This window comes from Falco cherrug, chromosome 10 (genome assembly GCF_023634085.1).
Source record: "Falco cherrug isolate bFalChe1 chromosome 10, bFalChe1.pri, whole genome shotgun sequence".
In the NCBI taxonomy this organism is placed as follows: Eukaryota; Metazoa; Chordata; class Aves; order Falconiformes; family Falconidae; genus Falco; species Falco cherrug.
The window spans coordinates 7,801,755-7,816,563 of NC_073706.1; the positions used below are offsets into that span (position 1 = coordinate 7,801,755).

A 14,809-nucleotide genomic window follows, 5' to 3' on the forward strand; every position below is an offset into this window, starting at 1 on the left:
CCTATAAAAGCCGCCTTGTTTTGCAGCTACACCATACAGAAATGCTATATTCACTGCTGCTTGCTCAGCCTTTCAGCCTTGCCGGGCAGGTCTCTGCTCCCTCAGCACACAGCTCTCCCCCCATGGGGCTGGCTTCGCCTGCCCCCCAGCTGGCCCGCTGAGGATGGGGGTATCACTTTGGCACCAGGTGAGGAAGGGACAGTGCAGCCCAGCTGCCACCCCTCAGAGGTGCTTTGCAGCACGGTGTCCTTGCCCAGCCTCAGCTCAGCATTTCTTAAGCCCAGATGGTGAGAAGTAACCTGAAACCCATGTCCCTGTGCCTTTTAGAAACTGCCAGCTCGCCACCAGATACGGGACCCTTTCCTGGGAGCACCCCATTAAAATGCTAGCAGCACAACTCCGATAGTGTTGGAGATAAGGAGGAGATGAGACTCTAAGAACCATTAGTTCGGCTCTGTTTGGGCTTTGTTCCCTGTGGTTGTGTCCTTGTGCTGGAAGACACTAAATGCAAGAATTTGTAAGCACAACAGTGCATTCAGTTGTTTAAACTACATAATTGTGCGCCTACTTTGTGCATGCAAATGTTATAACCTTTTCTGCGCAGATAGGGCATTTTGACACACAAGCATTCATTACAGAGATGTGCCTTTACACTTAATTTACTTGTCTAATTATTGTACATTGCAAACAGACACCCAGCCATGCCTCTCTTCTGCATATCAACCCTGATGCCAGCGGCAATCTCTGGCGGGGAACTCTTGTCCTTACTGCGGTACATGGTTTGTGATAGCGAGCAGGGAAAGCTGTTTTTAAGAAGCCAAGGACAAGAGGATACACGGCCATGGCCAGTGCTGCCGGTGTTGCTGGGTGCTCAGTTCTCTGGCTATTTTTTTTTGCATTGATGGTGATCTGAAAAGCCTTCCTGGAGGTACCAAAGGGACATGGCAGAGCATGTTTTCTGAGGCAAAGGAGGAGGGATGCTGCTGCCCAGCTAAAGATAGCAAGCCAGCTTATCAGATCTGTAAGGAAGTAACTTCGATAAAGGTAAGACAAACAAACATCAGCTGGGGATAGGGAATATCCTGAGAGAACAGTGGAAGTTCCCTGATACCAGGAGACTAAAATGATTCGGGGTGGAGGAGAAGAAGAAACAGATCGGTGTGGCGGAGAGTTAATTCGCATGCCTGCTCTGCTGTGGAACAGGTGTCTGACAGGCCATCCGGCTACAGCACCATTAGAAGAAAATGCCAGCATAATATATTAAGATATTCTAATTGCTACATCTAATTATGAAGAAGAGTAAATCACCACGAAAAAATCATCTGTCAAATAGAGTATAAACACATAATTGACAATCAAACTGAGAGCTGTCATCCATCTTCAGAGGCTGCTGCCGTGTTTAAAAAGACACTACTTCTACTCATGAAGTAGAAGCGTGCTTCTGGAGTTATTGTAAAGGCCTATTAATCTGATAAATCTTTAAATATTTCCATAGATCTGATCCAAAAACTAAAACTTTGTCAAGTATATTTTCTCAAACTGAAGACCAGCAGGACTCTGCATTATCTAACTAGATTTTACTAAGGCAGCTGGACAGATGTTTATAACAGTGCTTTGTGAAACATCTGGTACTAATCTAACTAAAGAATTTTTAATTAGCCACTGATTTCCTCAATAACACAAAAGTCTAGACCACCTGCCATGCCCACAGACAGATCTAACTAAGCCAGGGTCCCTAAGAAGGCAGCATGAACCTGGCAACTTGCCCCTAAAGCTCAGATTTTTACACCCTTGTTCATATCTTGCTCTTCCTCCACCGAAGGCCACTGTCACGCAGGGATGATGCCTTCAACCAGGCCTGAGTTACATCCCCACGAAGTGCCCCTAGGGCCTCATCCTTACTGTTTTCAGTGAGCAACTCGTAGCAATTCTCCACGCTCAGCCTGGAATTCAGCCCAGGCTCAGGAGGCCCCAGCCAGCTCCTTGGGTCGATGCTGCTGGTGAGCACAAACATCTGCCATCCCACAGCCAAACCAGTCTGCATCTCATGGCAAGATGGTCGTGTTGGCACTGGTGACAGGTCTGAGAGTAAGCTGCAGCCAGACAGGCTGCTTGGAGAAGGAATCAAGCAGCCCTTCCAGTTTGTGATGGCTGCCCTAATGACCAAGGGTGAGATTTTGGCTTCTGCCCTGCGAAGGGAAAGCTCTGTGGATATGCTACGTGCACCCACAAGCTGCTTCAGCTACATAAAAATGCTATTAGGCTTTTCCTTGTTATTGATCCATCGCTGAGGCAGCAAGTGCCAGTTCTACTGCACAGACCCCCAACATTCCCAAATGGTTATTGGTCCTTTTAATGTATTTATCTATTTTGGTTTTTAGAAGTGAAGGGCTGATGGAGTTCAGATTTCCATTTAGGATTTCTACAGCAGCACAGCTGGGAAGCACTTTGTGAATCTATTGCATTTTAGTGCACTGGTGGTACAAATGCTTTATCTTAAAATTAGATGAGGTTATCTAGTACCCTCTGTGAGCACTTCCACCACTGATGGACCAAGAGGCAGGACAGACTCCACATCATTGCAGTCAATCATGAGACAGACTATCCTGAAATCCATGGACTTCCTAAGTGGCCTGTTCCTGATTAGTATTGGCACTGAATTAATCTCTAATGATCTCCTTGGCTCAGGCTAAGTCCTGAATCACAATTTTCTGCCTTCTCAGTCTTAAGCTGTGGTGTTACTCTTCCTTTTTATGAAAATATGTGGTTACCCCTACTTTAAAGGTCTCTGGCGATGGCAGTACCGAATACAGCATCCACACAGGTAATTATTCAGGCAAAATGTCCATGAAATCTGTATTGCTGGCAGATAACATTGCTTACAAATTCCTACTTACATGAGTGACCTTTACAGGCAATGAAAGGTGCAGCCTACACCTTGAACTTAAACCTACACAACGCTTCTGATCACATATTTCAGTTTTAAAAAGGGACAGGCATTTCTATCAGAAAACTGTAAGGAGACAACACTTAAGTACAACACTTACTAACATCCAGCAATGTTAGGAACTCAGATAACTGAGCAGCACATGAAAATATCATTCCCCCTCAGCATAAAATTATTGAGTTTGAACATTAACATCATTTTAACACGCTGAACCTGGATGTCAGGAGCAGGTAACTGTGCATACGCATCATTTGCACATACCATGGCAGCAGTGGTACATCTGAATGTCCAGTGAAACGTTTCATTTCCATTCCAATGACTTCTAGGAACAAAGTTTTACAGAAACCTCTGAAATGAGAAGACCCTCAGCACTAAGCCAAGAAATAAGAAGTTCTACCATGCTTGAACTAGTGTTTCAGCTAAAGGAAGGTTTGTAACTGTTGAAACACAAGGCTTGGACTGGAGGGGCTGATGTAGAGGAGTACACTGTTTCCTGCAGTCCCTACTGCAGCGACATTCATGTCAGGCAGAGAAACAGAGCAGACAGTCATGGATAGGATTGCCTTAAATCACTACAACTAGATTTTCCAGAGCTTTCAACTTGGTAACTCAGACCAGCCCCTGGCTGCCACACAGAGATGTTAACCGGACCGTGCCCAGTGACTCTGTACTGGCAGCAATAGATTTGCTTCCAGCATTAGGACTCTCAGTTTCCTTGGTCACCTCTGCTTGCCTCAGTTTCCCATCTCAGAAGAAAGCAGACTGCAGAGACGTCGTGAGGCGTAATTTAAATCTGCAAAATGTGTTGGCATCGCTAGCTAGAGCTCTGTTCTGAAAGTTTAATTTTTAGTTATCATACCCTAAACAAAAAAAAAACCAGTCAGAAACATGCAAATTAAAATTGCACCATTAGCAGAGCCTGCAAGAGAGACTATGTTTAGCTTCTTCATTAAGCAGCAGTGACAGATACAGATTGGGAACATGTCCCATAGCGTGAACATGAAGCCCAGCTGCAGTCTGAGGTGTAGCAAAGCCTGGAAGAACCACAGTTGTTTGTATGCAAATGACAGTTGTCCGCAGAAACATGAATCAATGACAGAACACGTGTGCAGAGATTGGGAAGCACATTGTTCAATCTCCTACAAAAGAGGATGGGAATACCTTTCTCTCTTCTACGCTAGTTTGTTCCTGCTGAATAAAGCTGGACATACTGCAAATTGGTCTCATCAATAATCAAGCTGGGACGGGCAAAAATAAAGTGACAGGGAGCAGGGATACAGGGCTCAAGTGGCAAAACAGGTCTGAGGATATTTTGCTCAAAAAACCATGATATTAAAACTATTCACGAGAGAGAGGCTTGAATAATCACTTTGTGTTGGTTGGGCAAGATGGAGACTCTGGGGGTGGTTTTGCCCTTCACGGTGTTTCAGACATGAGCCCTTTCCATCATCTCCCAAGCAGGTGAGCAGCAGGGTAATGGGATGGAGAGGAGGAATTAGAGCTGTTATGCCCCACAGTTGCTCACCTGTGAAACAGGAGGCTTGGGGAGACAGCATGAGGAGGCAGAGTGAACATCTGCAGGAGCAGGCAGCCCAGGCAGGCCACTACAGCATGTGAGCAGATGGAAATTCAAACTCCTGTGCGAAAGGGGACAGAGTCACAAATCTTGTGAGAGCGAGTACAAATGGCACAGCCCCATGAAAGGGTCTCTTTCCCAGGACAGGGGCAGTCACGAGGAATACGAGTCAGCCAGCTGCGCAGCGCTGCCCAAGCCAAACGCTGCTGCATCCTGCATTGTCAGGGAGCTGAAAGGAGCCTCGTCCTTGAGTTGAATGAAAAATTAGTCTGTGGATGTATTCACGGGACAAGGGAGTGCAGAGACAATCGGGAGAAAACTATCTCAATACTCGCCTGGATTAATGACTCAGAGAACTGTCCAAACAGCTGTGTCTGATACCGAGGATATCTGCAGGCAGCAAAAGGCTCAGTACCAGATGCAAACACTATCTCCACCGTGCAGGCCAGCACCAGCAGCTAAAGAAAGGGGAGTTCCCTAAGAGACAGCTCTATTTGGAGCACGAGGGGCAGCAACTGAATGGCCACAGGTAGGGTAGAAAGGTCTTGATGTGCAGATGGGCACACTTACCCACTTTGCCAGTCACGTACAAAGCACAACGCTGCGCAGTATCAGAACCAGAGGGTGAATCTTGCACAACATCCTTGCTAGGGATTCACTTCTGCCCTTTTTTGATGTTCTCTGTATACAGCCATCAGCACAACTGCAGCCCGAATCTGTGTGAGCTAACGGAGAAGCTTCAGGTGGGAGCTGAAGGAAACTGTAACCCTTAGGAGGACTCGCACCTTTGTCAGCACTTTGTATGAGCAAAAAAGGCCATGTGAGGCTAAACAAGGCATTCTGAACAATTACTTACCTACTCACACACCGATGCTGTGGTGCAACCAAAATAAGTGCCCGCATTGATCAGACACAAAGAAACCAAGGCTGGCAGCGAGCTAATGACCTACCTACCCACTGCAATACGGCTGGCGTAGACCTCTGCAAGTCCCTGCTCCTAAATACCTCTCCCAGTCTCCAGACAAATTGCACCCTTAAAACATCCTGTCTCAAAGGACAGTAAAAAGTTGTTTGTTTTTCAAGGCACAGAAGTCCACAGAGATCAGATGGTGAGCAACACTTCACTGCCCACCAGCCAAAGCCAAGGTGGAGCCTTCATTTCTGAAGCTATACAGGCACTGAAAACATGGTCTTGCCATTGATTTCCCTCATAATTCCCAGAGTTAGAGGATGCACTCCATCACGTTCCCACTAACATTTATTGCCCCCACAGAACTATTGGATAAACCCTTTTTCCAGCATTCCCCAGCCTGTATTGGGAAGCCATTTTCCCATTTCTCCCAGCCTCTGTACTGTCCCGCCCGTTGCACAGCAAGCTACAGACCTCGCTACGTACATCTGCAGGAGCAGCTCCAGGCTCTGCTACTGAACTGTTCTGTAACTTCGGGCAAGTCACCGAAACTCTGCCTTAGTACCTCCTCCATGCAACACTGACCATGAACTTTCTGCAGCTCTTGGCGTGATACAAAGCTTTGGTGGCCGTAACTGAGATGAAGAGTTAGGTCAGTATAAATCCTGAGCTGTGCTTCCTTACATTAGAAATAAAACCTCCGTCAGCTGGTATTTAACCCCTTGTGAAAACCCTACTATTAAACCCATTTACCAGTAAGCACTCAACAGAATGGATAACACTGACATCACTTGCTAGTCCACGACTGGGAGTATGAAACCCCAAAGGTACCAGCACACTGATGTTTTAGTCAGGTCTGCCACAGGAAATTTTAAAGGAATATTGGCAGCTGCCAGGCAAAATTCATTCAGGACAATCAACAACAAAAAAAAACCGTTGAAAGAAATTTATGGTCTTCAGTAAGCAATAGATCAGTATCTCACAGAATCATCACGTATATTACAAGGAAAGGTCTATAAAAATAAGCAGTGATGAGTTAAGAGGATCATTTGCAAAGGAACAGAGCCCATGAAGGACAATTTGGGGATAATTTCAGCTAAAAACAGGGATCTACAAGTAGACTAATTTTAAATACAATGGAAAACACAGAACTGATCCACTAAATAGAAAGTGGGGAACTGAAGAGAAGGCTTCAGATTCTGCTCAAGTGGCTGTTTTATGCCCCTTCAGAGAGGGCTCAAAGGACTAAAACAGAGCAGATACTTTGTAAGTCACTTCCCAGCTCCACTGCCGTGCATGAGGAGGGCATTTAAAGTGAAGCATTATTGTCCTCACTTGGCATAAAATTTTTGAACACCAGTTGAGAGGTCTCCAAGCCAGCCAGCTGCAGCTGAAGCGTTGCATACTACCACTCTTGGCTTTCACTCAGACCACAAGAGCATTTAATTTTAGAGAGCAAATGGAGAGCAGAGAATAAAAGTGCTGATTTCAATTGCCTTCATAAGGCAGTGTCCTAAGCTTTAGAAAAGACAGAGCTACAACATAATCAACAAAGTCAAAGATACTTCCCTAAAAGCATGCTCCTAACATTTGACCTCAGTAACAGCAGACTGAAAGATTAAGTTCACTTTCAAGATAGGCTTGGTGAGATTCATAAAGACAATCGTCACAAACAGACAGAAGAAAATTCTGAAGCAAACCTGCCTGAACTAGAGTGAGGGTCTCTGTAAAGCCTCATCCCTTCTCCCAGCACCCCACAGTTATTTGGCTTGAGCAGGGATGTACCAAAACAGTCACAGCACATCACACTAATGCAATTAATCTGGAAAGCATTACTTCCAGTTCTTTTGCTCTCCTTTTTGGTAAATCACGTCATCTCACTGGGCCTCTTGTCTCCCCACCTGCAAACAGCATTAATAGTATTTATTTCACAGACAGCATGGTACGAGATTCTGCTAATTACCTGTCTGCGCATAGCTGTGAAATCTGCATGCACTGAGTTTTGCAGCATGCCAGGCACATTTTGTACCTGCTAACCCTACCCTCAGCCTGCTGTGCCTCACTGTGTCGTGTCTCACTGATGTCTATGTCCATCGCTTCCTGCGTGCAACTCTGCTCACTGCACCATCACCTTAAAAGCTGGGGGAGGAAGAAACCCCACTACATTTGTCTGACAAGATTTAGCCATACTGGCTGATTTTTATCAACTTCTGTTTCTCCTACTGCTTCATGTTCTCGTCACTAGACTCTTACCTAACCCAACTGAGGTCAGACTCACTGGCCTATAATTTCCTGAGTACTGGTGTGCTGCAGAGGCAGCTCAGCATCTTTGCAAGTGGGTTAGGGACAGATTCAAAGGGTAACATTCTGCGAGAAACAACGCTAGGTGACGGCATTCATTTAAGACAGATCTATGCTACAAGCTATGCGTGCTGTTGCCCAACTTCCTACCATCTGTACACCAAACTTTCAGCTTTATGTTAAATAGACATTAATCTCATGCTTGTATACTTAGATGGAGGCATGAGATAACACATATGTTGCTCTTGAGATGCACTTCCCCACTCACAATTTGTGCTTGTGACTGTAATGGAAATATATATTAAAATACATGTTTCTGTTCTTGTATTTGGCTTTTCGGTGCCACCCACAATTCCCAGTGCCTGCACATTCTGGCTTCTCACATCCCACTTGTCCGCTGTGCTTTGAATGTTGCTTGCTACTTGAAGTCCAGCTGGCCAGAGTTTAACCCTTAACTTCCAAGATCCTCTCCCTGGCTCTCTCTCTAAGCCAGCCCACTCAGCTCCACAGCCCCGGACAGGATACCGCAAAGCATCCCCAGCAGCAGTCTGGGGGCCGGATCCCACCCGACATCATCACCACCAGGAGGAAACAGCCAGCACGGTAACCAGGGTGCTCCTTCTCCACCTTCCCCTGCCATGAAGAGCTCATCTCACCCCTTGCCATAGTTTCTCAGCAGTCAAACTTCAGTGAAGAGACCGAAGGAGACGGGTGTGGGACAAACATCTGTGAAGCAACAAGCTGAAGGTCCTGAAGCAGGCTCTGAGGCCGGGAGCCAGGGGTTAGCACATGCCTTGGGTTACTTTCCTAGGATCAGACAAAAGCCTGGAAAGCAAAAGGTATAAACCCACATATAAGTAGGAAGCACTCAGCTCAGCCAAGAACCATCTGCAGAGACTGCAGTAACCTTGACACAACAGGGGATAGCTGACAGTTGCCTTTAAACAGCAGCACATAGGGAACTCTTCCAGCTCGTGGCTATTTCACAGCAGTGACGAGGGCTGAGCTGTGGGGATGGTGCAAAGGGTCTGTGTGTTTCACGAAGCTATCTCAAAGGGAACAGGTGTGCTGAGATCAAAGAGCACTTACTAGCTCAGCCATTTCTTGTGTCCTCTGACTGTAGCATCTCCTTTATGCCACATACCTACCTGCTTTTCCCAACAAAACTGAAAAGACTGTCACACTTTTAAGCTCCTATGAAAAATTGAGCACATTAGGCCTATAAGTCTCATTTTCTGCAAAAATCTCTGCAAACGTGCAGACAGATCCATCAACATTCAGAATGTCTCGCATTTGCCTTGCAAATTAGAACTGGTGCACCGAGCACTGGTAGACCATTCACGGCCTTCGATACATGCACACAGGAGCAGAATCCCACTGGCACTAAGGTGCACTGGTGCCAAGAATTCAGGGGTGGTCCAGGAAAGGAAAAATGTAGTATTTGAAAATCCTCTCAGGTCTGTCACTTCACTAAACTCTTCCACAAGGCTCTCTGTTTCATTAACAATTTTCTTGGTATCTTCTCAATATTTTTAACTCTTCCAGAGGTCACCAAGGGAGCTTGGGTCTCCATTGCACAAGGATGCTGTACATCATGCTTCAGTTTGCAAATGCTGCAGGGCCATATGACAAATCAAGCACATTCCAACATACGCAAATGGAAGTGCATGGAGATCTGTGTGATCTGGTTTTTTAAAAGGATCCACACGTGCGAAATGACCTGACAAGAAATACAACCTCTGTAGTGGTGTATAAGGCTTCATCCTTAGGAGTTATGGACTAGATTCTCAATTGGCATAAATCAAACACAGCTCTAAGCGACACCAAAGGAACAACATCTAGTGGCTGACAAAGGGTTCTAATGTAAAATCAAGGCAAGAGGCAAACATCTAATGAGAAAAATGCTGATCCTTCCTTCCCAGTCCCATATCACACACAGATGCCCCAAATATCATCTCCTGTCCTCTTTGAAAGCCATGTACTTGTGGTTTTCCCAGCCCTATTGCTCTCCCCATAAGAAATGGAAGTTAGCTACTAGTCTGACAAGAACGCTGCGAGGGACCACTCTCCTCAGTGTACACCTTATGCTAGCTCATATCTTAACAAGCTGCAAAAGAATCAGTATTTTGTTGCTCAAAACATCATGGAAAGACGTGAGAACTTCTATTGAGCCCTGCTGTAGGCTTCCCAGCGCCGGGAGCAGCACTGCTGGGAAGGGCTGCACGCCGGGCTCTCTGGCATGAAGCCATCCAGCCCCACACCCCCCCCTTTCACCAGACCAGCTATTTCACACGCCGGAGAGAATTTCTCTAATTTTTGTTTTATTATTTTCTCATGTTCAAAGTCTACTTCGAACACATGCCGATTTAGTATCTTAACAAGTTATTTTATTTTAGGAAGACACATGGCAGATAAATTTCCATTAGAAATGCATCAATTTAAATAGATCTTTGGCTGGACTTTCAAATTGTTCCTAATTAATATTCCCTTTGAAATCTCTCAGTTTCCTTTGCTACTACCTAGATTTTCTGCATTAGAATATAAAACCAGTATTTCAAGGAAAAGTCACTTTTGCGTGTAGAGTCATTAGATACTGCTTCGTTATCAAGGTTTAATTTTTAAGCCAATTTTTTCTCCTCCTCTCTGAAGGACTGTCAGGCTAGTAACTTTCTCCCCTTATCTTCCTACTCATACTGCTCTTTGGCATCGGTGTAATTTCTTTCCCACATTTCTTTACTCCATGGCTTGACAGTTTTTAATGAGCCTTTCACACCTGTGGTTTTATCTAGTATTAATTCTGTACCCTCAGTTCCTCTCCCTGTCGTACAGATCAGGTTTAACTACATTGTAATCAGTGGTCCTCTGTCGCAAACTAGCCGGCTGCAACAAGGTCTTTTACCATCTCATACCAGCACACTCTTCATGCCAGCCCCTCTGCTGCCTTCTCCTCCTCTCTCCTCACCCAGGGTGCTCTCTTCTCTCTGCTTCTTCCTCCTCTTTCTTCCTCGGCTGCCCAACCACTTAACAGAACCAGCCACAGCTGCACCTTATCTACGTCAGCCAACCCACCGCCCCTGAAGCCAGCCCACAGCTGTATATTATCAATGCTAATTAACCCAGCTTCATTCCTCTGCAGTCCTCTACCAGCATAAAACCAGCACAAACATTGTGGTGCCAGGCTTTGTTTTGAACATAAAGCTGTGTCGGTCACGATTACAAGGCAGCATCATGGTGACCGGTACATAGGCTAGTTTGGTGTCCCAGTCAGGTTTCTAGTACACAATTTTCCCTAATCATAAACCCACTTAAAAACCTCTGTGTTTGCTGGTGATGGGAGCACTGTTGACTAAGCAGACTGGAAATCAGGCTCTCCTTCACAAAGCTGCTTCTGGGGCAAAGCTGCCAGGTATCATAACTTTAATGCATCAGGGGGGAAAAAAAAAACCTTATAGCTACAGCCCATCAGGGAGGTGGGTGAAATCCGGACATTCCCAGCAGCTCAGCTGGTGCTTTTCACAAGCACCATGTTCCAGGGAGTACAAATGGAGAAACTGGGACATGACTTTCAGCTTGACAGGGAAGGTGTCTGCTGACAATGAATGAACCTCCCTATGACTTCAAGCTTTGCTGGGGAAAAAAAGACAAGATTTAAGTGCCACGGAAATAAAAATACCCCATCACTTCATTTTATCCTGTCACTCTGAACAAATGCATGGTTGTTTTTAAGACTACTTCTCAGATGGCCATACGATTTCCGAACAGAAAATCCACAGCGCTGAGCACTGACAGGAAAATCACTGCCCCTAGCTATTACCTAGTCAAATGGAAAATATTTGACTGAGAAAATAAAGTCCTTCATTGGAGAGCTTGAGTGATAAGCTGCAGGCAAAAAAACCAGAATCAAATCAGTGTCAAACCTACATTCACTCCCAAGACATGTGAGCGTGCTACTTGAGCTCAGTAAAAGTCATTTTGCCAACAGGCTTTGAGCCTGTTGAAAAGAAGGAAGGACAATGAAAGGAAAAAAAGAGGATTTTTAAATCAAGCACTGAAAAGTAGCAGAAGATGCCTACAACCTGCCCTGAGACTACAAACCCAGGAAAAGACAAGGAACAAAATACAGTGATTATACCCTGTGCCTGTACTACAACAAGGAACATTTGGGTTTGATCATTCCTAGCAGGTAGAGTTCTTGATGGCAAAGCCCTGTAGGTTTTGCACTTCTGCAGCTTTATGTTGCTTCCCAGGATTTCTCATCTTTCTTTTCCCCAAATCATGTTTTCAGACTTTACAGTTGTTTTAACACATCTCAAAAATGACTTCACGGAAAACAGGTTGTTTTCTTTCTCAGCTTTCCATTGTATTGAGCTCAACCCAAGTAGAATGATGGCTACACACCACGTCTTCATGTCTCAACCCCACTTCTGCTTACCAAATTCTCTGCAGAGCAAGCCCAGACAGACACTAGGTTCCAAAGCTGTCTAGGCTAATGCAACATTTAACAGGCTGTATTTTAAGCAGTGAGCACTGAATCAGAAAGTTACTGAATTCAGCTCCTGCTGCGGGCAGTAGAACTACACTAAAAAAAAATTTGTGCCTAAAGTTTTAGGTGTGAGTAACTAGTATCTGAATACTGCACCTTCCCTCTTTCGTTATGAAAGGAAGTTCAGTAGGAAAGGAAGACAGGAGCATCATTTTATTAAGCAGCCATAATGCTCACTGTAGTTATATAGCAGCAAAGTTATCACGCACTATTTCACAGCATTAAAATGAACTACTCTCCAAGCAGGAGAAATCTTCACATCAAAGATTCAAACACCACAGGCTTTGAGGCTGCTAGAAGAGATCCTTTTAATTTTTGATATGCCTCTAAATAGTCCAAGACTTTGTGAGTTGCAATGGAAAGTGAATCAGACTGATTCCTGAAACAGGCAGAAGTAACTAGAGTCCAAGCAAACAGCAGTTCTGAAAACCTGGACATGGCAGACTTCACAGAGCCTGGCAGCAATCTGTGGAGCAGAGAATGCACTTCAAATTAATCAGTGCTTCTCTACCTGAATATTGAAATGCAGGAGTACGAAAGGGATAGAAAGGGATCCCCGAGATTGACTGTGCACATAAAGCACCTTTCAAGTTTGAACAAACTCCAAAGATACAGACCCTCCCCAGCAGGACAAGGGCCACACACAGAGCAAACACCTCCTTCTACCCTCCAAGGACTCACCCATTCTGAATTGTATTTATATTACTGATTTACATGCAGAAGTTTTGTGCTCTCAGGAAATTCTCCTGAGAGAAATTCTCACTGGAGATCTAGGAGTGGGAGAGAGCCTCACTGCATGCTCTGCACAGCTAACACCTCCCCAGCCCCGTCCTGGAGCAGCACCAGGCCAGCCAGACCCCCCAGCAGTACAGGCACTGCAGGGCACCACGGCCTCCAGCACCAGTTCTTAGGGCAGGGAAAGCCTGGGCAGACCCTGAATAAAACATCTCCTTAAGGAACAAAGTTTCCTTAAATCCTTATCAACACATGACCCAAAATGCCAGATCATCTACGTGGAAGCACTGTCTATAAAAATATGTATAGCAGGAAACAGTATTTGTATAATATGATGCTGTTCCACCACTAGGCTTCATCTTATTCCTTAAACTTAATTTCTACCCTTCCCACCCTTAACTATAGCCTTGCTCACACCATGTGTTCGCTGCAGAAGCTACACAGAAATCTTCTCTCAGAAGCTGGCCAAATGGATCTTACTCTCCCAAGACGGTGTCTCACTGTGCTCCGTCCTCCCAGCACCAAACCGACCAGGCACCAGCAGTAACCAATACCAGAGTGCCATCTATAGCTGCTGCACATGACTTCACAGCACAGCAGAAAACGTACATGCATGCTCTCTCCCCTTCCTGGCATGAGGAATACCTCTCACAGAACCTTCTTTCCTTAAGGGCTTGAGAATAAGAGAATTTAATCATAGCAAAAGATTTAACGGTAGCTACCCTAAGAGGGGCTCTACTTCTCCCAGAGTGAGAGGCGGAGCGTGGGGAATAAAGCCCCTCTCCCCACTCTCCACTAAACAGGAGAGGCAGAGCATATGCATACAGCCCACTGATTTCTGCTGAGGTGGCCCAAAGCCAGCTTATAAAACAGGCTTGTTACAGCTATAAGAATATATCTTCTCATTTAATACTGCATGAAAAGATAGTAGAACAGGTTTGCATTTTTAGGGCCAGGAACCAAGCATAAAGGAAAAAGAGATGGAAACAGCACTCTCCCCTCAGCGCACATCCCAGGACAGATAAACGAGCCGCCTCCACCAGCTCTTCCCAAGGGAAACCGAGCTCCTGGGGAGGTGTTCCACAGCGGTGCTGAGCTGACCCCCCAGGACAGAAAGGCTTACAGCTAACCCCAGAAACACAGCCTGAGGAAACAGGGTTTGAACAGGTGATGTGGCAGATGACGTCCTTGCCTCCTCCTGCTTCTGCCACTGAGGCAACCCGCAAACCTGCACACAGCTGCCCTCCTCCTTGGGCACTGGTGCTGCCAGGCACAGGGCGAGCCGCCGCTGGCACTCTGCCGATTCCTTCCACCAGCTCCCTGGGGTGGCCACACAACCCTCGCCACGTCAGTAACAACTACAGGCTCCGCTGCATGCTTGGCTGTAATGGAAAGTAAGTCCAAAAACCCCAGCCAAACAAAAACCCCATCACTTTAGAGCTGGACAACCCCACCTACATGCTCCAACCAAGCTGGCAAAGTGCTGTCAGGTGTCTGCTGGCTTCCAGCGTCAGAAACTGCCACGGAACAGTTATGTAGTTGTTCCCAAGGGTTGCATTCAGCATTCCCACCCAGCCATACTTCTCCTAGGGACGCAGAGGGAATCTTCATGCCAGGATTCAGCTCTTCAGGAGATCTTCCAACCCTGTGCTAACGTGGGTATCTAACAAGGTTCCCCTGTACCCTTTAAGGACCACACAGATTCTTCTTATTAGTCAGTGAACTTCTACCAGCTTCGGTGGCCCCGCTGTGGGACCACATGCACACCCACCGCTCCCGGCGGTGCAAGGGACACAC

The 14,809-nt window shown here is 45.9% G+C and overlaps 1 protein-coding gene across 5 annotated transcripts in view; it reads right to left on the reverse strand.

Annotated features, from left to right (window-relative positions):
- LOC106631528 (opsin-5-like) overlaps positions 1-14,809 on the reverse strand; it is a 46,183-nt gene that overhangs the window by 21,945 nt on the left and 9,429 nt on the right. For 2 of the 5 annotated variants that reach the window (XM_055722306.1, XM_055722311.1), the window contains exons 1-2: positions 10,644-10,812; positions 5,094-8,559 (exon numbers count right to left, since the gene is read on the reverse strand). The gene's annotated coding sequence lies outside the window, so the exon portion shown is untranslated. Of the gene's footprint in view, positions 1-5,093; positions 8,560-10,643; positions 10,813-14,809 lie in introns of those variants that run through there. The other 3 variants (XM_055722308.1, XM_055722310.1, XM_055722307.1) reach the window with 3 other exon arrangements.